Here is a 23497-nt window from a genome sequence, read left to right as displayed (position 1 = left end):
GCTTCCAGGTACAGAAAATAGGCAGCCAGGCTCCCTCCCCTGAGCCAATCACAACACTGCGATGCGGCAGTGGGATTGGTAATTGGCAACAGGACAAGGCATGCAGCCAGGGGCTGGAGGGGTGGGCATGTTCTCCATGCAGGCTGTAATGCAGCCTGCATTATGAACAGGGAAGTGCGCATGACTGCTTTGGGCGGCCTAAGTGGACCGACCAAACAGTCATTGCACACTTGAGTGGGCTTGCCAATCCGTCTATGCCTTGCCCCATGCTTGGAGCAGTCCTATACAAAGGAAACATAGCACGGTTACATCTGTAAGTTATCATCATGCGATGATTGTTCCTCTTCTGCACTGCTTGAAAGCAGTGGGGCGACGCTCTTCCGCCATAGCGGATGAGACGCCACTGGGGTTGCGTCATTTACGTGTGCTAGACCTGGGCAACTCGACCCCCAGGGGTCCAGTACTACGCGTCCCACTTTCTCCTTACCTGGCCATTGACACCATGGCGCAATCCACTGCACTCTCTCCAAATCTGTGACTCAGCCAGCAGGAGCCTCAGCCAGGTGGGATTTCACAAGCCTGGGTACAGCAGTCGCCGCAAAATCTGCTGGTGAACCTACTGATGCAGCAGCGCCCCCTTAGGCATGAAGTTGCAGCTCTCCCACCACACAAGTTTGGCACAGCTCAGGGGCCTCAACCCCTACAGCGTCCGGCCAGCCTAACATCATCCGGCCTGTGATGCAGAGAGGCGGCACCCACCGTTGGTAATCCTCTCCGTGCACCCCGGTGTAGTGGTGGATCATAGTATGCGATGCAAACCTCCCTACGCTGTGGTACAGGAGCGCCTCTACTATTAACAGCTCCAGGGTGCGCAAGGCGGTCTTCTCCCATAGGTCAGCAATGTGTCTCCATGCAACCTGCCAGACTTAACCACCAGGCGATCATCGCACCTCAATGTCTAACCTCACAGCTCATCAACTCCACAGCTCCTCCGTATCTCACTCCAGGCTTCAGACACAGGTCAAGCGAGGCATCCAGGCTCCAGACGCAGGTCCAGCAAGACATCCAGGCTCAAGACGCAGTTCCAGCAAGGCATCCAGGCTCCAGACGCAGGTCCAGCGAGGCATCCAGGCTCCAGACGCAGGTACAGCGAGGCATTAAGCCTCCAGCCGCAAGTCCAGCGAGGCATCCTGCCTCTCATCCGGGTCATCCTGGATGTTGGGTGGTTTGCAGGGGTTGTTGATGTGTGCTGCACTTGGCCCAGGCTGCTCCATTCTGCATTATTTTGGGTTTTTATGTCCATTTTCTATTGGATGTTGACTTATAGGCTATTTTTTGCATATGAGGCATATGAGGCAAGAAAAACTCACGTTAGGCTGACTAACGTGAGTTTTTTTGCCGCTAACGGGCCTATTGGTAGTTTTCGCCCGCTAACGCCGGATTTCTATTGCCTTCACGCTGATGTTAGCGGCAGTTTTCACCGCCATTCCCTGATACTATCGCCATGTAGCGACGGCTTGTTAATACGCCGCTAACATGGCGATAGTTTTCAGGGTTAGGCGGCGATAAAAAAACTGCTGCTAACTGTCATTTGCAATAGGTATCGCCGGTGCTTGTGAATGCCCCTAAAAGTCCAAACACTCACATTAAAACAGAAACTTTGGAGGAAAAATTGGAAATCCAACAAAAAGTAGAAGAATTCGGTAATATTCAGCAATTAAAAACAAGATAATCGTGTAATCGTTCGTAATATTACCCTGCATTATTGAAGGGGTGGAAGTCAGTCTATTGGAAAGCATCAAAAAAGAATAGGGCTCACTCAGGATTCAGGGAGAGCAATCGCATGCTGGGATGGCAAACCACAGAAAACAAGATGAAGCAAAAGCAGAAATTTAAAAAACAGACCTCTTCAAAATTATGCCTTAGATGTTGATCAGTTTGTTATCAAGACTAATACATAGACATGATAAAGACCTTAATAAACAAAGGTAACTTTTGAATGCATTAAATTTATCTAGCCTGAAATAATTTAACAAAATCCATCATGGCATGTCAATATGATGAACGTTCAATGCAATCAAAAGTAAATTTTTTATAATTCCCCAAATTCTAATACAATGAATATGCTTAAAAGAAGCAGATATACAATAATCTGAATGCAATATTTGAGAGGATCCTGGCCAGTCATTCCCGAAGTATCTTCTCAAGGTACCTACCTAATCAATAATATATGGTGCTGGTCTGACGCCAACTCTACACTCAAAGATTCTATTTTATGAAATCCCCAAGGTATGCTATATTAAGGAGGGGGGAGTTATTCACATCATTCACTGTTCCTATTGTTAAAAATTTGCATTAAATTGCTCATCGAAAGATCCAGGAAATGCAGTTCAACATGCTCCTAACAATGATTGACATGTGATTATACCTAAACGATACCAATGATAATGTAATGATACCTTAAATGTGTATATGATCTTACCGTACAATTTTGTAAATGTTATAATGCACTATTAAAAGGTTTAAGATTTCTTCTTAAAAAAAGGAACAAGTCACCTTCGCACATTGCTATAGAGGTCGTAATTAAAACTTAACTATATATGCATTTGAGAAAGACACTTTTCCGTTCACAAGATAATTAAGCTACCCACTCAATTATTCTTGTTTGTTTGCGTGTAAATAAATGCTCAAACCCCAAATAATTCACAAAAACAGCAGCTGAGGAATGAGCGTCTCACACTCAGATCATTTCAAAGCATTTGGTATCCCCTTTTGCAATACTTAAAGTGATCAGTTACAGAAAGAGTGGACCAGAATCTTACGTAAGAAGAATATGAATATATGACGTTACAACGCAAACAATTACAATGCATGCTTTTACATCACAGTTTTATCAACGCAACTTCCATTACATTGCGTGATTTTACAACACATACCATTACAATGCATGTTTTAGAACTACCATTACAACGTATTCCATTGGAAGGCATACCAATACAAGGCATACCTTTACAATGCATAATACTTTTAGTACAACAGTAGGGTAAGTGTTGGATAACATAGGTGTAAAAATTACTATTCGCCCTCCAGTGAGTGCAACAGTAGGAAAAGTGTTGGATAGCGTAGGGGTAAAAATTACTGTTCCCACTCCTGTGAGTTCAACAGTAGGGAAGTGTTGGATAGCAAAGGGGTAAAAATTACTATTCCCACTCCAGTGAGTGCAACAGTAGGGAAAGTGTTGGATAGCGTAGGGGTAAAAATTATTATTCCCCTCCAGTGAGTGCAACAGTAGGGAAAGTGTTGGATAGCGAAGGGGTAAAAATTACTATTCCCACTCCACCGAGTGCAACAGTAGGGAAAGTGTTGGATAGCGTAGGGGTAAAAGCTACTATTCCCACTCCAGTGAGTGCAACAGTAGGGAAAGTGTTGGATAGCGTAGGGCTACAAATTACTTTTCCCAACTACCCCAAAACCCATACCCACCCTAAAACTTACAGTCTCCATTACTAACCTTATAATGCGTTGTGATGGCATGCGTTGTAATGGCATACGTTGTAATGGCATGCATTGTAATGACATGCATTGTAATGGCTTGTGTTGTAAAAATTGCGTTTTAAAGGCATTGAGATGTAATGCCTGCATTGTAATGGACGTTTCCAAAAGAATATACAGTCACACGACCTCTTATACAGATACATGTAACACCATTAAGTGTGGTAGTTAGCACATCATCATTCCATATTCATACTAGTTGCTAGTCAACATAATATATATTGGTGCCTCTGCTTTTATCTTTTTAAACCATACCTGTCGAACATGCTAATAAAGGTAAATGACTGAGGTTTACAACAATGTAGTTTTAGCTCACCCTTGATATCCAGCAATACTTATCTAGATCTTCCTCTTGGTTACAGACTGAGACTACTCTGGTGGTACTTTCTTGCCCGGATGGCAGGTATCTGCCCATGATGAAGCATTTCACCAAAGGTGTTAAGGGCTCTAATGTTCAATATAATGGATATTCATATCCAGGTTGGCTAGCGACAAGATTACATATGGAATAGTGATGAGTTAACTATCACACTTATCAGCTGCTGAAACCCTGTACACAGCCATATGAATACAGTCTATTGATGAACATACAACATTAAAGCTTACAAATGACCTCTGGAAAAGTGCAATAGGAAATATAATCTGTCAAGAAATGTATTGTCCACATGGGTAAAAATTCTTTCTACAGTGAAGATGTATAGAAGAGAATTTTCTTTCTTATTTCAGAACTGTAATTGACCCTTTCGATCATATAAATAAGTTGTACGAAAACAGTAACCTTCAGACTCCGAAAGAGCAACTTTAACTATTTAATTGAGATCAAAGTGGCTAGTGCTTCAGACAGGGTAAATGAGCCATATTTTGAAAATATAGAGCACAAACAAATCCTTTATTCTGGACATTTTACAATCGACAATGACCTGCAGGGATGACCTTGTGGATTTGTCGCGTTAAAGTATGAGGTATTCCTGCATCATGAGGGCATTGGGCGCAGGAATACAGCACCAATTGCAGTCTTGTTTATGATAGTTTTTTTTCCAAATCGGGTTTACTGGGCAACTCAAAATAATATTCTAAGTTTAACTAGCATACATCATTAATCGACTGGACTCGAGGACTAAACTAATGTTTTTAGTTTTGTTTTTTATTAGTGTTTAATTCTACTGACACTGCAGTGCTTGGGAGTTATCTAAGAGTTGTAGAAGCCAAGCAATGTAAGTTATCTTGTACAATGCTCCCAAACAAGTATTTGCCTGGATTTTATTCCAGTTTTCTTTTTCAGACTATGTTCAAACAAAAAAATAAAAAGCATTAGTATGATGAACAGACAAAGCTGTTGGGCCTAATGTACAAAGTTCTTTATTGGTCACCCAGGATTGCGGCGAGCGCTAGGTCAGTGGTTTTATTTTTTTAAAAAATTAATTTAATTTATCCCATCGTATGTCGACTTCCCCGAAAGCTGCACCTGCCCCGCCTCACCGCCCACCGCTCTTACCTGTGCTGGCCGCCACTGTAAATGTATTAACCCATTTCCCACAGACACAGAATGTGGGAAAAACATTTGATACATCTGGCTCTTGGTTCTCCAGTGATTTCCCGGAAGCTTATAGGTTTCACTACTTTCAAGATCCCTAAAGAGATCTTTAATTTTCATGTGCACCCTTTACTTCTCCCTAATTCCCCTACACTTCTCGTATCACATTATGTGTCCCTCCATTTCACAGCGCACACATTAGCCGACTTGATTCAGAGTACTGTAAATTGATGGAAAGACTGTGAGTGTGTTTGGTGCGTGTGTGTGTGTGTGTTTGCATGCACATATGTGTTTAGGTTTGTCAGTGTGTGTCCCTTGAGTACTCCCCTAAGGACAATTTGTTGATGATTCAGACATGCCAACTAACATGTATCCGACATCTCTGGGAAATATAATGTTCAGAAACAGTCAGACCACCCAGAAATTAAAAACCTTTTGTTGGTTTGGGAAAAAAGGTAGGGTGACAGAAGCATGCCATGTCGTGCCAGGAAATATACACAAATATGTATTAAAACAGCAATAATATATTTGCTGCATTCCTTTTTTATTTATAATTGGTCGCTTAAAGAAAATAAAACATATAATAAGAAGTAAATCACTTCCCTGGCACTACAGGACCTGGAGCAGGGCCCAGCTGAATGTGAAGGCGTCTTGACCTCACGGCTGCTCCCAATTCGCTGGAAAAATATCCACAGCTGAATCCCATATGCAGCTCACAAAAGTTTCCGACACTATTTCGTGGCTAGACAACTCACTGCTATTGTATAAACCCTGCTTTACCTCAATGTAGCACGAGTGGCTTTCAAAATGAGCCATCACTATTCACCCGGGAAGGGGCACTGATCTGTGTGTTAGGCATGATGTAGCCCCTTTGATATACCCATTATCGAAATACATATATGTTGAAGGCAGCTGTCTTTCAGGTGGCAAGCGGACTGGAGTGACCAGGAGAGGAAACTAGTAAATGATGTTCTTTGAGCAAAAATAATTGGAGCATTAAAAACAAACGTATTGTTTCGCTTTGGTCTTTAAAACCTTACTAGCAAAATACAACCAATCATGGTAACTAGGCCTGGGCGTAATTCTCATTGTACTGATGTAATCCCAACACAAAAACACGTGGACATGGGGATCGATCCGAAAATATTTTTTGAGGTACTATGTTACCGATGTGAACCGCTGGGTAATTTTGATTGTAAAATACTTTTTTTTTAGCACAAAGGATTTGTTTTCACAGGGCGAAATGCCATAGAGAATGGGAGTCTACAGTACATACAGTATCAGTTTCCTCAGTTTCGGGAAGCCCGTCTACTGTTTGTTTTGCCCTCCGGTGGCGGTAAGTGCTGAGGAGGCCGGGAAGCAACACTGGGATCCGTGGAGTGTCAAACTACACTCCCCAGCATCGCCCGCAGCACACAGAGCAGCCGCCAACGTCACCGCCGTGCCAGGGGGCGCATACTTAATCTCCCGGGGGCTCCCCCAGCGCGGGAAGCCCTTCTACTGTTTGTTTTGCCCTCCGGTGGCGGGAAGTGCTGAGGAGGCCGGGAAGCAACCCTGGGACCCGTGGAGTGTCAAACTACATTCCCCAGCATCGCCCGCAGCACACAGAGCAGCCGCCAACGTCACCGCCGTGCCAGGAGGCGCATATTTTATCTCCCGGGGGCTCCCTCAGTGCAGGAAGCCCATCTACTGTTTGTTTTGCCCTCCGGTGGGGGGAAGTGCTGAGGAGGCCGAGAAGCAACACTGGGACCCATGGAGTGTCAAACTACACTCCCCAACATTGCCCACGGCACACAGAGCAGACGGCAACGTCAGCGCCGCGCCAGGAGGCGCATACTTTATCTCCCGGGGACTCCTACATCGTGGGAAGCCCGTCTACTGTTTGATTTGCCCTCCGGTGGGGGGAAGTGCTGAGGAGGCCGGGAAGCAACACTGGGACCCGTGGAGTGTCAAACTACACTCCCCAGCATCGCCCGCAGCACACAGAGCAGCCGCCAACGTCACCGCCATGCCAGGAGGCGCATACTTGATCTCCCGGGGACTCCTGCATCGTGGGTAGCCCGTCTACTGTTTGTTTTGACCTCCGGTGGGGGGAAGTGCTGAGGAGGCCGGGAAGCAACACTGGGACCCGTGGAGTGTCAAACTACACTCCCCAGCATCGCCTGCGGCACACAGAGCAGCCGCCAACATCACCGCCGTGCCAGGAGGCACATACCTATCACCCGGGGGCACCCGCAGCACGGGAAGCACGTCTACTGTTTGTTATACCCTCCGGTGGGGGGAAGTGCTGAGGAGGCCGGGTAGCAACACGGGGGCCCATGGAGTGTCAAACTACACTCTCCAGCATTGCCAACAGCACACAGAGCAGCCGCCAAGATCACCATCGTATCAGGAGGCGCATACTTAATCTCCCGGGGGCACCCGCAGCGCGAGACGTGCGGGGGCAGCGCCCGGGCAAAGCCCGGGCCAAGGGTGGGCCTGTCCTTGCCTGTCAAAGCCCGGAAAAGGCTGGGCTGGGCCACCCCCTTGATTTCTGCCAAGACTGGACCATAGTGGTAAGATCTCCTACTCGTATTTAGTGTCTGGACATGGACTCCATTGAATGCTGAGTATATGATACTTGATTTCTTGATTTTACGTACTCCGTAAATCATCCACATAGGGAGTTAGTTGTTCCTGGAAATAATTCATTACGGCCTTTTGCATAAGCCCTGCTAGTTTAGACAAAGGGTGAGGTCAATGCTCATGGAAGGATTGATCTGTTAATCTTGTGTTATTTCACACTAATTGTACCTTGGAAGAACCTTTGAATATAAGAGTCTTGATCTTTGGTGTATATTGTATCTTCTATAGTCTGGTCTACAAGTTGTACACAGTTGTTGCTATTCATTACTTGCTTACTTAAGCTTTTATTCCATTGATGCCCCCCCACACCATCCACACCCCTTTAAGAATAGATTTAATGACAAAGCATTCAGGCCTAATATGAATTGTTGGGGCAATAATGGAGAAAAGGAAGGCAGCGGAGACAATGATGGGAAGGAAAAAGATAGCAAGGACCCATAAACATTCTAAATCTGCAGCAGAGAACTGTACTCTAGCAGCCATTGATGATTTAATAGAAGAAGTAGAAAATATGTTGTCTAATGGTAAAGAGCCTAGTACTAAGGGAAAAAGCAAAATCTCATCCTACTACAGTAGAAGGGACAAAGTGACTACTGTAAGATCAAGTAGTCCAACTATTATCGTCCATCAAGCTCATAATTTGCCAACTTTGCAACCATTAACTACACCTCCATCAAAGACAAGGCCCAGTCTCTCTAAGGTAACCTCCCCTAGACTGGATAACACAGATAGGAACCAGGGAAGCCCGGTATATAGGGAGAGCCCAAACATAGAATTCACTAATAGATATTTTTCCCTAGTAGATAACCCGGAGGACGTACAGGTAGAGCAAATAAATGAAAAAGAGGGTAGTAGACAACCTATAGCTAACTGGAGTGTAGCGGAGACTCAAACACAGTCATTTGATACCCATTCATTTGTGTTGGACCTTTGTACAAAATTAAATGCAGTCCAAGAAGAGGTCCTGGTACTTAAAAGGATGATAGAGGTATTAACGACACATTTACACATAAACCCAGTAGCTGATACCAATGTATTGGAGGATAGAGAACGTACAAAGATGAAACCTCATCACACTAAGACTGAGAATACCCTAGCTAGAATGTCATCTAGAGCAATATCAAAACACCCTTCACATCAAGCTATAAATCAGAGCAAGCATATGATTGTTACACCCTATCCCCCATCCAGTTCAAGGCACCATGCAACTAACATGCATGATCATTCTAGATTTCCCCTTTTGCATCAACATGTGTTACGTAAAAATTTATACCCAGAAGGTCAATCCACAAACAGGCTGGTACAAGCTACCCAGGGAATAGGGTAGGAGTATAGGGGTCTACAACGGAAACAGGAACCTTATCAGGTAACTCACCATTTGACCCTGGGGAAGCCGAACCCTTATAATGTGTTCCTTACCAATGTTCCAAGATTAAAGCTGGGTACTAGGGAAGAAAAGGACTCTCTCATAAACAAAGTAACACATTGGATTAGAACTAAACAGCAGTGCCTTTCTGTAATATGATCCGATATAAAAAATGCTGAATGGATACAGCAAGAAGAGGGGGACATGGACGATATAAAACAAACATTGTACTCAAAAACTATCGCTGATAACTTAATAGCTATGAATCTACAAACACATTCCTCCTTTAACTCTAAAATTTGCTTTAGGCAAGACAAAACCTGTATAGATGGATGTAATACTGCCCCACAAGCTATGGAGGGGCCAAATAATCTTGAAGCTGTAGACTGACTGAACCAGCAGGCAAAATTGTATCCTACAGTGGGGGGCATATAGAGTCCAATAGCTAGGAACCAATATGCAATAGAATTTGATGATCAAATTAGTTTGGATGTATATTATGAAGGGAGAGATCTCGATGGAAGTCAGGTAATTAATATTCTTGAGTCAGAGGGGCTTGATTGCATAACTATTCCTGACCAAGCAAGTCAGAGGTCCTGTTCTTCGGATGCACCGTCGACCCTGAATGGCGGGTCTGGTGGCCTATGGATATGTGTCCCCCTGCTCTGTCTTCTTTGGTCGCCAAAAACCTGGGAGTCAAGCTGGACAACAAGCTGACGCTAAGATCACATATCCTTGGTTTGGTCGGCACCTGTTTTGGCATTTTGAAGATGCTCCGCAAATTTCTATCATTGCTCTCTGTGGAGCACAGGCGGATCACTGTTCAGGCTCTAATAGGCTCTAGACTGGACTACGCCAACGCACTTTTTCTGGGGCTCCCGGACTATTTGGTCCAGCGCCTGCAGGTGGCGCAGAACGCTGCGGCTCGCTCTATTTTTGGACTTCATAGGCGAGCGGAGGCTTCTGGGCTGTTGCAGGCGCTGCATTGGTTGCCCATCCGGAAGCGGATCATGTTTAAAACCTTGACTCTGATGCATAAAGCTCTGTTTGGCACAGGGGCAAAGTATTTACAGCGGAGGTTGACTTTTTATCACCCAGCCCGCTCTTTACGTTCAGAAGTTTTATACCTGGCTTCGGTGCCACGAGTAAGGAAAGCCCGTACTGGGGGGCGTTCTTTTAGTTTGAAAGCCCCCCTGCTTTGGAATTCGCTGCCTCTGGGTCTATGCAGCACGTCTAATTTGCTTCTGTTTAGGAAGAGCCTTAAGACCTGGCTTTTTAATCTTTAGGTTTTCTTTTCTTCTGATTCTTTTTCGTTCTGTTTTTGTGTTGTTATGCTATTTTCGCTGAGCTGCAAGTGGAAAGCGCCGGGACACTCTGTCGGAGTAGCCGTGCGCTATAGAAATGCCATATAACATAACATAACATAACATATAACATAACATAACATTCTGTCAATAAGCCAAAATATCCAACATCAGAATGTGTGAAGGTGGCCTCTTGGAATATAGCGTGGCTCCCCAAAAAAACTTCATGAACCCGATTGGCAGGATTATATTGGTAGTTTTGATTTCTGTCTTTTTCAAGAGACTTGGGCGAGGGAGCCATTACATAAAGTAGGCTATAGAACATTCAGTATAGAGGCCCAACAATCAAACAGATGAAGACCGTCAGGTGGTCTTCTAATCTGGATAAAAAAACATATAAAGGCAACTATAGAATTTGTACCCTCTGATTCAAATGATATCCTGGGCTTAAAATGTATCTTTTTAACCCCTTCGATGCTCATGACGGAGCGGTTCCGTCATGAGCATTCGTTGGGCTGTGCTTATGACGGAACCGCTCCGTCATGAGCACAGCCCCTGGGGGAAGCGCTGGCGCTCCCCCCCTGGGGCATCGATCGTGCCCCCACAGAGGGGGATGGCAGCGGAAGAGTTTCCGCTGCCACCCCCGAGCCCCCCCACGCTTCCCCATGACGTCAGCACGCACAGCACGCGCCAACGTCATCAGGAAGCGCTGGGACGCCTGGAAGCCATTTGCTTCCAGGCGTCCCAGCAGCAGCAGGTATGTTTCCTTCTCGGCTGGGGCCACGGGGGTGATTTCGTCAGTATTGAGGCATCGGGGGAGAGGAAAGAGTATTTCCTCTCCCCTGATGTCTCAATACAGGGCATTCCTGCTCCACGATCGCGCACAGCGTCGCGATCGTGGAGCAGAGATGCCCCACTAGACACCAGGGATGTGTTTTTTTTATTTAGGAAGCGACCCCTTAGGCAAGGGTCGCTTCCTGGGGGTGAATTTTTGTTATAAGACTTTTCTGCCTCCCCTGGGGGCAGAACGGTCTTATAATTTGCCGTTTCTGCTCCCAGGGGGGGCAAAAAAGCCCACTAGACACCAGGGATGTGTTTTTTAGTATTAGGATGCGACCCCTTAGGCAAGGGTCGCTTCCTGGGGGTGATAATTTTTTATAAGACTTTTCTGCCCCCCCTGGGGGCAGATCGGTCTTATAATTTGCCGTTTCTGCTCCCAGGGGGGGCAGAAAAGCCCACTAGACACCAGCGATGTCTTTTTTAGTATTAGGAAGCGACCACTTGGGCAAGGGTCGCTTCCTGGGCCCCCATTTTTTTGGTGAGACTTTTCTGCCCCCTCTGGGGGCAGATCGGTTTCATTTTGATGCAGTATCCGCTCCCAGGGGGGCAGAAAAGCCCACTAGACACCAGGGGTGTGTGTGTTGTTGTAGGAAGCGACCCCTTGGGCAAGGGTCGCTTCCTGGGACCCCATTTTTTTGTAAGACTTTTCTGCCCCCTCTGGGGGCAGATCGGTCGTTTATGTAGCCGTTTCTGCTCCCAGGGGGGGCAGAAAAGCCCACTAGACACCAGGGATGTGTTTTTTTGAGTAAAGGAAGCGGCCCCTTGGGCAAAGGTCGCTTCCTGGGGGCCCAAATATTTTTCAAGACTTTTCTGTCCCCCCTAGGGGCAGATCGGTCTTTTGTGTAGCCGTTTCTGGCCCCAGGGGGGGCAGAAAAGCCCACTAGACACCAGGGAATTAGAGTAAATAAAAATGGAAGTGACCCCTTGGGCAAGGGTCGCTTCCAGGGTGCAATTTTTATAATATGTATTTGGCCCACCCGCCCCGGCACAGAGTAGCCTTTTTTTTTTCCTGCTGTTTTCTGCCCCACCTGGCACGCAACCCGATTGACCATTTGGGTTTATTGTTATATTTTTTGTGAATTGCAATTGTAATGTTTTTTTTAAAACTTTTTTGTTCTAGGTGAAGGCTTTTGCTCTTTTCAGTTTCCCATTTTGTTACTGGTGGTTCTGCTGTTTGTGTAGTTTGGTAAGAGACTTTTTTTTGTACAATGTAAATGTGTTTGATTTCTCTGCATGAATTTTTTTTGCAAATGGTGTAATAATAGCAGTATGTTTGTTTTTTGAGTGTCAAAAACTTTTTGCATTGGTGCTCGATGTGTATTTTGTTGTCTTGTGAGTAATTTGTTTTTTTTTCTTCTTTCTAGTTGGATATCGTTGGTTTTTGCTGTGTCACTGCAGAGTGTGTTTCTGGTGAGTGCAGCTGTCTCTTGTAATTGAATTGTATAGTTTTTGAGTACATTGATCTTTGTGATAAAGGTACACATTTCTTTACTTACTTGGTTTGCACATTGTTGGTTGTTGTTGACTTGTTTGTGCAGCCTTCTATCTTAGTTAGTATAATGGCTAGCCGCAGGATTACTGCTCAGCAGGTTGTTGGTTTGCTGTTTGAGTCTTCCTCTGACCATGGTTCAGAGACTGACTCTGCATCTGAGGGAGAGGAGGCAGGGGACAATTCTGGCAGTGAGTTTTCTCTCCGTATGGAGTCATCGGATGATGAAGATACTCTTAGTGCGGATGAAGTGCCTGTGATAGAGGAGGAGACTGATGTGCCGATAGTGCGGCAAGAGGCATCTGGGCTGCAGCCTGGGGCTGCAAGGCTTCCCGTTGGTGTAGTGCGGCAAGAGGCTTCTGGGCTGCAGCCTGCGGCTGCAAGGCTTCCCGTTGGTGTAGTACGGCAAGAGGCATCTGAGCTGCAGGCTGGGGCTGCAAGGGTTCCCTTTGAAAGTGATGACCTCTGGGTTGCCCCTGGCATGGTGCAGCCGGCATTGCCAGAGTTTACTGGTGTTCCAGGGTGTAGAGTGAATACTGAAAACGTTTTGCCGGTAAATTTTTTTCAGTTGTTTATGGACGATGTGTTTTTGGCAGAGATTGTTGAGCAGACTAATTTGTATGCCGAACAGTTTTTGAGGGACAACAGTGCCAGTCTTAAGCCACACTCTAGAGATACCCGGTGGACTCCCACAAATCTTGAATAGATGAAGAATTTCTTGGGTTTCACTTTTTTGATGGGCTTGCTAAGGAAGCCATCAATGTCTTCATATTGGTCTAGCAGTCCCTTGATGGCAACGTCTATTTTTCCGGCAGTCATGAGTCATGACAGGTATTTGCTTCTGCTTCGGATGATGCATTTTGTTGATAATGGTTTCGCGTTGTCACGAGATCACCCTGAGTGTGACCGTCTTTTTAAGATTAGGCCTGTCCTTGATCACTTTGTTGATCGATTTTCTGAGATTCATTCTCCTGGGAAAGAAATTGCAGTGGATGAGTCTTTGGTGTTGTTCAAGGGCCGCTTGGTTTTTAGGCAATACATTCCTAGTAAGAGGGCACGCTATGGAATAAAGCTGTATATGCTGTGTGACAGTAGGACTGTACAGAGGCAAGATGGCGCCTGAGTGAGAGGACGCCGCAACATCGCCTCCACAGACCTCTGCGTCCCGCTTCGGAGTGTCGCAGTATTGGAATTATAATCGCTAACGCCCAAGGCCCTGCACTATCGGAAGCATCGGCAGTATCGGAAAAACATGTCGATGACAGATGTAGTGACTGCGGTTGCAGTTGCGGTGATGCGGTGATGCAGCGTTGCAGTGAAGCTGGGAAAAAAGCATCGGCGCTAGCTGCAGGGATGAGAGAGTGAAACCCGCGCGGCAGCAACGGCAGTGACGGCTATCCAGCCCGCAGATCTTCGATGCCTGGCTTTGTTTAGCTCTACGTACCCGGTTTCCTTTGGTTTGCAGCATTGGTGCATCGGCGCACTGGTGACGGACCCCTCCGATCTGTGATCCAACGACCTGCCGTATAGCAATCAGCTTCTTCCGGAGGCGACGGAGACGACAGGGACGACGGTGCTGAGTGTGCTGCTCTAGTGACGGGGGGGTCAAGAGCAAGAAAAGACAGGAGGTGAGGCTGGCGAGGCTGCAAGGAGCACATACTTCGAATGTTTGTCTGAGCTCGTAATTGGGGAAACTAGTGCCTCCACCTTAGCAATTGACCCGAGAAGGAAAACCCACGAGTATCGACACAGGCTTTTTGCTTATTCACGGAGAGATTTATTTTCTTTTAATACGAATTTCCATAAGCTATCGAACTTCTCAGTATGCCCCTATGTCCTTAATTAGTTAAAGCGGCCACTCTTTACCTTTGTTTGACGTGCCTCCCTTCTGCGAGGGGGGGCGGGAGGAGCCTTTACTATCGGATTGTATGACTGTAGGAGCTGGAGGTTACTCAATTAAGAAAGTAAACCCTGTGTTTTCTAGCAAAAGCCTACTCAGCTTTGTTTAAAGCTCCACAGCTTTCAGCTTTCTGCTCAGTTACATCTGCAACTGGTCATGATTAACAGGGGCAAAGAAAACATATCTGCACCTCATACCACGAATGTCAATCACTGAATAATCACTGAACTAGAGCTGAGCTGAGCAGAGCAATCTAGTTAATCCGAAATGGGCAGAGTTCCATCGTGATGAGGAGAGTGGGCGGCCCTATAGCTAGATAGCTTGATAAATCAGTATTGCAGTTGAAAGGGGCTAAAGGGAATCTAAAACTCTCCTAGCTGTTTGCAATGAGAGGAGGGTCAGAAAAGAGCGAAAAAAAAATATTTGTGGACAGTTTAAGAAGCAGTCACAACGGAGATTATTATCGGAAACTCGACGCGTAAACATACATACGCAGCTTATCTCTGGCCCGACCAGGCAGCAATCGTTGAAAGTAACTATTCAAACCAAACTTGGACTCCATCACTTCACAAATGTGACAGGCTGCATCTACATGAGTGAGTGCAAGATACCGCCAAGATCACTGTCTCCGGCTCAAGTAAAGTTGATAAAGGGATTCTCTAAAGGAGTTCAAGTCATATAGGAAGCACAGCAAGTGATAAAGATTAAGATTAAGGTGCAAGGAGAAGTGCCCACTACAGCCTTTTCTTCGCTCGGCACCCAATTGCTTTGTATTTCAATTCTTGGACCCAGTAATATATCCAGCAGACGGACCACTATGGAAGACCAGGTCCATGGGGCTGGTGCCGGGGATGCAGCAATAGATTCGCCGTCAGCATTGAAGGAGCCAATAAAGCACTGTGAAATTAATCTTGGAAACCTGGGAAAAAAAACAGAGAATAAGCGTGAACTGTCAAGGGTCTCAAGCAATCCAACGTTAATTTCTAGAAGCACATAGGGAGATGCCTATACACCCCAAATTGAAATCGATAATGCAGTGGACGATCTTAAACCGAAGGAAAAAAACTTTGATACACGATTAGAGACAAAGGGACCAGAAACTCGGGGGGCTAAGGCGAAGGAAATTAAAAGCAAACTACGAGAGGAGGGGAAGGGGAGAGAGAAAGATAAAGACAAAAACAAACCCAAACGTAAAGTCCCAGATCAAGAAAAAGAGAGAGTCCCAGATAAAGACAGAGATAAAGATAAATGCAGAAATAAAGAATTCGAAAAGGAAAATCAAAAAACCATGGAGAAAAATAAGAATTACCTCGCTGAAAAAGAGAAAATCCAACGTAGAGACAAAGAGGTGGAAGATTCTACCGTACCAACAGACGACGCAGAATTCATGGCAAAAAAAGCCAAGCGGTTACAAACTATCAAGAATCTCAAAGCTAATGCTAAAGCTACCGCTACTTACCAACCCAATACACTACAATCTAATATATTTAGTATTTTTAGTCCGATAGTCAAGGAAGCGGTGAAAAAACTTCCAGAACATTCAATATCGGTTGAGCTATCTAAGAATGATGAGAATAGAATGTTATATCCGGAACTAAACTTGGAACCATCTACAAAGTCTCCTATAAAGCAACCTGGTAATATTGATACCCCCAGCCCCATACAGTATCCATTTACCGAGAAGCTGAGACAAACTGAAGCGGAAAATCAATCCGAGGGTTCGGAGGCAGAAATATATGAGACCGGTCTATCTACAACAAGTGAGACTAGCGATGATAATATCAACCCTGCTCGAGATCCAACGCCTGAAGGCACGGACTCTGCAGACATCAAGAAAGCTAGTGCTCCAGATCAATCTAACACCCCACGCGGGAAAAAATTTGAGAAAAGGCGAACACGAAATCTACGGCACAATAAGTCAAATCTCGAAGAAAGCTTAGAGCAAGGAAGTTTGACCCGGCAAGGTATCAAAAACATGAATAAATCCAATTATGACGATGAAGCTACATCGGCTCAGCACAGTGGAGAAGAACCAAATGGTTACGATAACCAGCAACAACATGGCTCGGCTACTAGAAAAGAGAAATTGGCTGAACCTTCCTTAAAAGATATTTTGACGACTATTAGAGACCTTCATAAGGATATAAAGAAAGACTGTGAGAGGAATCACTTTGCCATTCAGAAGCTAGAAGGAGCGGTCAACAAAATTGGCAGTACCTGTATCGAAATATCGGAAAGGATGGGATCTCTAGAAACCCGTACCGAGTATTTAGAGAACGATGTTGCTTGCCTTCAAAAGAAAGAAAAATCTCAAGAAGGGGTTATTCAAGACTTAATGTTTAAGCTCGAAGACCAGGAAAATCGTTCAAGAAGAAACAACCTCCAGTTCCTCGGTATTCCGGAAGCCGTCGAGAGAATTGATCCTAGGGGATATATTAGCTCTCTTTTGAAAAAAACTTTCCCTGAGTTAGAATCCTGGGATTTCGATAAAGAAATCCAGCGGGTCCATCGCTTCCCCCTAACACAACGTAAACAAGCCAAGAATTCCACCACATACCCAAGGGCAATGTTAGTGTATTTTGGTAACTTTCTGCTACGGGAAGCCATATACGGTCTAGCATGGCCTACCAGCAAACGGGAATATAATGGATTCTCCTACTTTGTAAGACCAGACTATGCACATCCAACAGTTGAAAGAAGATGGAGAATGCGACAGCTTTACACCCCTTTTGAAAAAGCTGGGGCTACTGTGTTCTTACAAAACCCTTCTCGCTTGAAAGTAATCTTTAAAGGTACCACGCGCTTTTTCAACAGCGAAATTCAAGCGGAAGCTTACCTGCAAGAAATTCTGGATTCTGAAAGGAAAGCTAATCAACAACATTAAGGGGGTTAGCTAACCGACTGTGACCTAAAGGTTAAGCACTATCTGGATATAGACTAAAATTTTCAATTTTTTTTTTTTTCTCTATACTCCGATGGCGGGCGCTGTGGCTCTGGAGGCGATCGTGGTGAACTGACCACACAGACGCCCACACCTAGATCCGGCCGGACCTAGGATGCCTCATTGGGTGGTTCAGGGGGGTGGGAGGGTCAGGGTGGGAGAAGGGGTTGAAGAGGGTGGGATGGGCAGGTGCTGTGGGGGTGTAAATCAAAAAAAGAGAACTCAAGATACTATTGTAAATATAATTAGATTAAGATTTAAAGCCGTAACAAGGTATGCAGTCAAACGTTTCTTTATTATACCAACTGGGAGCCCGATAAGGAAGGATTTAAAACAAAAGAATGGCAAAACTTAAGATATGTTCTATAAATATAGGGGGCCTAAATGATTGGAAAAAAGAGGAAGATTAGAGGAATTTGTTAAATTTACACATACAGATATCATATGTATCCAGGAGACCCATTTGCCATGGGGGAAAAGGCATTGGTTAAACATAAAAGGATTCGAGATTTTATCCTGCTCCTCCCAAACTTCCACCATTAGGGGGGTTGCTATCATTGGTAAAATCGGTTTGGGGGGAGCTAAACGATCCAAGGCTGACACCATGGGACGCTGGGCATTATGTGAAATGAATTCTGGTACTACAATCTGTAGCATATATGGGGCCAACAGCGACGACCCTGATATCTTCAATCATATTGAGATGGAGCTAGCAACCTGGCCAGCACCGATAGTGGTTTGCGGGGATTTTAATATCTCTGCAGATTTCGAAGGGGGAATAGGCTATACTGGGCGTAAACCCCGGGTGTATCGGGCAGTACGCTCAATGATGGATTCACATGGCTTAAGGGATGTTTGGGGCAGCATAGAATCAGGGCACTCAGGTTTTACATATTTTTCCCATCCCTTTAAGAAATATTCCAAGCTAGACTATTTTATGATTACCGCCACTGAGATTAGCTCAGTAGAAATTAGCAAATTACCCAAGATAATCTCAGACCATAATCCACTGTTATTAACAATAGCTATCAATAGACCAGTTAAACCATTGAGGCCATGGACTTTTGATAAGAAGCTCTTAACCGACAGTACATATATAGCATATATGAAGAATTGGTCACAGGCCTTTTTTGATGCTAACAGATATAGTGCATCGCGAAACTCTGTCTGGGACTGTTATAAAGCTGCCTTAAGGGGAGAAACTAGTAGCTACACCTCTCGTAACTGGAAACGTCTTAACTTAGAAAGAAAGCAATTAATGAATAAATTAATAGCAGCGGAGGAACAGCATAGGAAAGATATAATGGAAAGAAGGTCGGACATTATAAGCTTAGAAAAAGTGAGTACTATCAAAGCTGAGATACAAAAGCAATTAGCCGAAAAAGCTGCTGCTGAATACCAAACACAGAGAAGGAATATCTATGAGACGGGGGAGCAAGCTGGGAAAGCTTTGGCATTACGTATCAGACAAGCACCGTCAAAAAATATTATTCCACGCATAGCAGAGCTCGGCAGGATTTATGAGCAGCCAAAGGATATTATAGATGTCTTCAAAAGATACTATCAAATATTGTATCAGGAAGATATGGTGAGAGTGGAGCCATTGGTTGAGTGGACAGGATCAGGGATCAAAGTGGCCCATGACGACAGAGAAAATCTAGAACAACCTATTACTATGGATGAACTTTCAGATGCCTTACAAGATCTAGCAGCAGGGAAGGCCGCAGGCCCCGATGGTCTACCAATCGAGCTCTTCAAAAGCTTATTCGAAGAAACATCAATACTTCTGCTAGACCTCCTTAATGGGGTTATAAATACAGGTTTAATCCCTGAGTCATGGATGAACACCAATATAGTGGTGTTTCATAAAAAAGGTAAGCCCACGGAAAATCCGGGCTCATACAGACCCATATCCTTAATAAATGCCGATAATAAATTATATGCTAAGATCTTGGCAACCCGCCTAGGACGGATCGTTGGGTCCCTGGTCTCCCCTTGGCAGCACGGTTTAATTCCTGGTAGGGGAACCACAGATCATATAAGACGAGCTATTACGCTGTTTGATATCCATGCTGCCGGGGAAGGAGGGGTCGCAATGATCCTCCTAGATGCGGAGAAAGCTTTCGACCGCGTCAGATGGGAATTCTTGTGGAGTGTGCTCATCGAATTGGGGTTTGGACCAAGGTTTATGAAGGCTATTCAAGCCATGTATGCCACCCCAGTGGCGAAAATTCAAATGATGGGCGAGAGCTCAGATAAGATCTTTATCACGAGGGGGACAAGGCAGGGCTGTCCATGCTCACCCATACTATTTGCACTATACATCGACCCCCTAATACGCCAAATAACCAACAACACAGCAATTAAACCAGTAGTTACAAATGGATTTCAAACAAAAATGTTGGCATATGCAGATGATCTTGCTGTCATTACTACTGATCCCGAAACTGCTATGCGAGAAATAGTGGGTACCACGAGTAAGTTCGGCGAACAATCCGGCTATCGTCTAAATGTGGGCAAGACACAGGTACTCTATTCCAAGAACATAAATAAGCTAGACGCCAGATTTGTTGACTCTGTGGTTTATTTGGGGATAACGATCAACGCACAGCCAGAGTTAATAATTAGAGACAACTTCATCCCTCTCATGGAATCCATGAAGGAGAATCTGAAAAGAATGGACACATTACAACTCTCAATAATTGGTCGCGTCAATGTAATCAAAATGACCATGCTTCCCAAGGTGTTATACAAATTTCGGTCGATCCCCTTTAAAATAGAGGGGAAAATCATTAAGGAAATAGAATCCATCTTTATGAATTTCCTGTGGCAATATGGTATGGTCAGAAGATCTTTGAAACATATGTCACTACCTCAGGAAAGGGGCGGTCTGGGAATGCCAAACGTTAGATACTATCACTGGCCTTGTCTTCTTACACAGATGGCCATCTTATTTGAACCAGCGGGAAGAAGCTCAAACTTCCCGAGAAGACAAGACGCGATTCCATCTATCTTTGAATTATTACTTGGCAGCGAGGCCACTGGTGTCCAACTAAGAAGAACTGAAAGGAAATATTATAGTAAGTCGAGACTTAAGACACTCGAAAGAATATGGGGGGTCTGGGCCGCAACTCAGAAAGTATTTTCAATCTCCAAATACAATCACCATACCCCACTCTGGAATTCTGGCCTCTTTCCCAATCTAAGCAACAATGGGTCATGGAGACACTGGGCAGGAAAAGGTATCCTGACACTGGGGCAAGTAATTCTCAGAGATGAGTGTAGAACTCTGGAAGAATTAAGACTAAGGTACTCCCTTCAGGGTATACAAGATTATAAATACGCTCAGGTGGTCAGCACTATCAGATCAATAAGGCCCCGAATCGTCTTAAGGGAGAGGTGTAAGGTATTGGATTATCTGAAGGTTGGTGATCCTAGTATCAACGGTGTGTACAGGCTGTTTTTGCAGGAAGTCCAGGACGATATCGGTAAAACCGAGGCAGCCTGGGCTGCAAAGTTGGAGGATCCGGATATTGACCTGGATAGAGCTCTTGAATTGGATCGAATATTCTTACGCTCCTCTAATTTAAGAGCTCAACATTTTAAAACATTATTTAATCTCTATTACACCCCCTCTAAACTTCACGATTGGGGCAAGAGGGAGAACAGCAATTGTCCCAGATGCTGTAAAGGCCCAGCCGACATTACTCACATGTTTTACAAGTGCGAGAAATTAGAATCAATTAGAATAGAGATCGAATCATTCTGGTCAGGACTGCTGGATGCACAGATAACCTTGTCTCCGACACTAATGATTATCGGATGTCAAAGTCAATTGAAATTAAATACTGAGACCGAAGCCCTAATTTTTATCTCTACTGCGGTACTTAGAATCTTAATCTCAGCAGCTTGGAAAGATACACAGGCCCCAACCTTTCAAATGTGGCTATCCAGATTTCTGGGTATACATAATGTGGAGGCGGCTCTGTATCAACTTAAGGGAAAAAAATTAAGAGAACTGGGGTTGAAGATTTGGGCACCAGTGGCCGCTTGGCGCACTAGTAGATTGTCGTAACCTTACTGATCTTCAGAATATGGCTACGACTATACCCTAATATTTATACTTTCATTAGCTATACCTTCCTTCTCTCTCTCTTTCCTCCTTTGATTGTGGCAGCTGGCACGATGTTAATCATATGCATTTCAATCTCATTATCATATTTACGCCACACCATTTAATGATTTACAACCTCCAATCTCAATTAGATTTTAGAAATGTAATTTGTCAACCGACTTCTACATGCCTTGTTCTAGCTTTATCCATATTTCCTTGCTATTTCTGTAATCTGTTTATATGTCATTTAGCTTTCTTATTTAGTTAAATTTATTTCATATTGTATTGATATAATGTAACATGAATTCTCAATAAAAAATTTTAAAAAAATAAATAAAATAAGGCAAAAAAAAAAAAAAGACTAGATATGTCTCTAATTTCAGGGTGTACACCGGTAAGGAATCCAGGATTAACCTCCCTGGTTGTCCGTCCACTTTTGGAGTGACTGAGAAAATTGTTTGGGAACTTGGTAGAGGATTTTTTAACAAAGGCCACCATTTATATGTAGATAACTTCTACACTGGTGTGCGGTTGTTCAGGGAATTGGCCAAAGTGGACACTCTTGCTTGTGGCACAATCCGCTCTAACCGTAAAGGTTTCCCGAAAGAACTTGTTTGTCAAAAGCTTGTGCGGGGACAGTGCAGTGCGTTGCATTGCCAGGAGCTTCTTGCTGTGAAGTTTTCACACAGGAGAGATGTCTACATGCTGACTACCATCCATGATGAAAGCACTGCACCTGTGACTGTTTGGGGTCAGGTCGCTGAAGCGCGCAAACCTGTGTGCATTTTAGACTATAATAGGCACATGGGTGGTGTTGACAGAGTAGATCAGAGGTTGGAACCTTACACTGCTCTTCGTAAGGCTTACATTTGGTACAAGAAGTTGGCTATCCATCTTTTCCACTTGGCAATGTTTAATGCTTTTGTTGTGTTCCAGGATTCTTGCCCTGAGTCAAAGATGACTTTTGCTAAGTTTCAGGAGTCTGTAATAGGCAGCCTTGTTGTAGTGGAACAGGCAAGTGTTCCTAGAGTTGGAGTGGTGGAGGATGTTGCTAGATTGAAAGATCGCCACTTTCCAGATCACATTCCTCCCACACCCTCAAAAGATTTTCCCAGTAGGAGATGTAGAGTCTGTTGGCGAAGAGGTACGCGGAAGGAGAGTCGTATGTACTGCCCCGACTGTCCTTCTCAACCAGCACTGTGTGTCCCTGCTTGTTTTAGAGTGTACCACACGCGAAAGAATTTTTGGGAGCATTCATGAGTGGTAAAGTGAACTGCCTGGTCTGTATTCTTTGGATAATTTGATTCTGTTTCAAGGTTGGTGTTAGTGCACTGTATTTAGTTGCTGATTTTGTGTTTGAAGATTTGTATCTATTTGTGATTTGTATGTGTTTTTATTTTTTTCTAAAAAAATCCTAAATGTGATAGCGGTGTGTGTAGGCTGGCACTTGGCTGTTGGTGTGTGTGGACTGGCACTTGGTTGGTGGTGTGCGTGGAATGGTGCTTGGCTGGCGGTGTGTGTGGACTGGCGGTGTGCATGGACTGGCGGTGTGCGTGGACTGGTGCTTGACTGGTGGTGTGCGTGGACTGGAACTTGGCTGGCGGTGTGCGTGGAATGGTGCTTGGCTGGCGGTGTGCATAGACTGGTACTTGGCTGGTGGTGTGCGTGGACTGGTGGTGTGTGCGGACTGGTGCTTGGCTGGTGGTGTCCGTGGACTGGAGCTTGGCTGGCAGTGTGCGTGGATTGGCGATTGGCTGCCGGTGTGGCTGGACTGGCGATTGGCTGGCGGTGTGCCTGGACTGGCGCTTGGCTAGCGGTGTGCGCGGACTGGT

Source organism: Triturus cristatus, chromosome 1_2 (genome assembly GCF_964204655.1).
Source record: "Triturus cristatus chromosome 1_2, aTriCri1.1, whole genome shotgun sequence".
In the NCBI taxonomy this organism is placed as follows: domain Eukaryota; kingdom Metazoa; phylum Chordata; class Amphibia; order Caudata; family Salamandridae; genus Triturus; species Triturus cristatus.
This window is presented reverse-complemented; position numbering follows the sequence as displayed.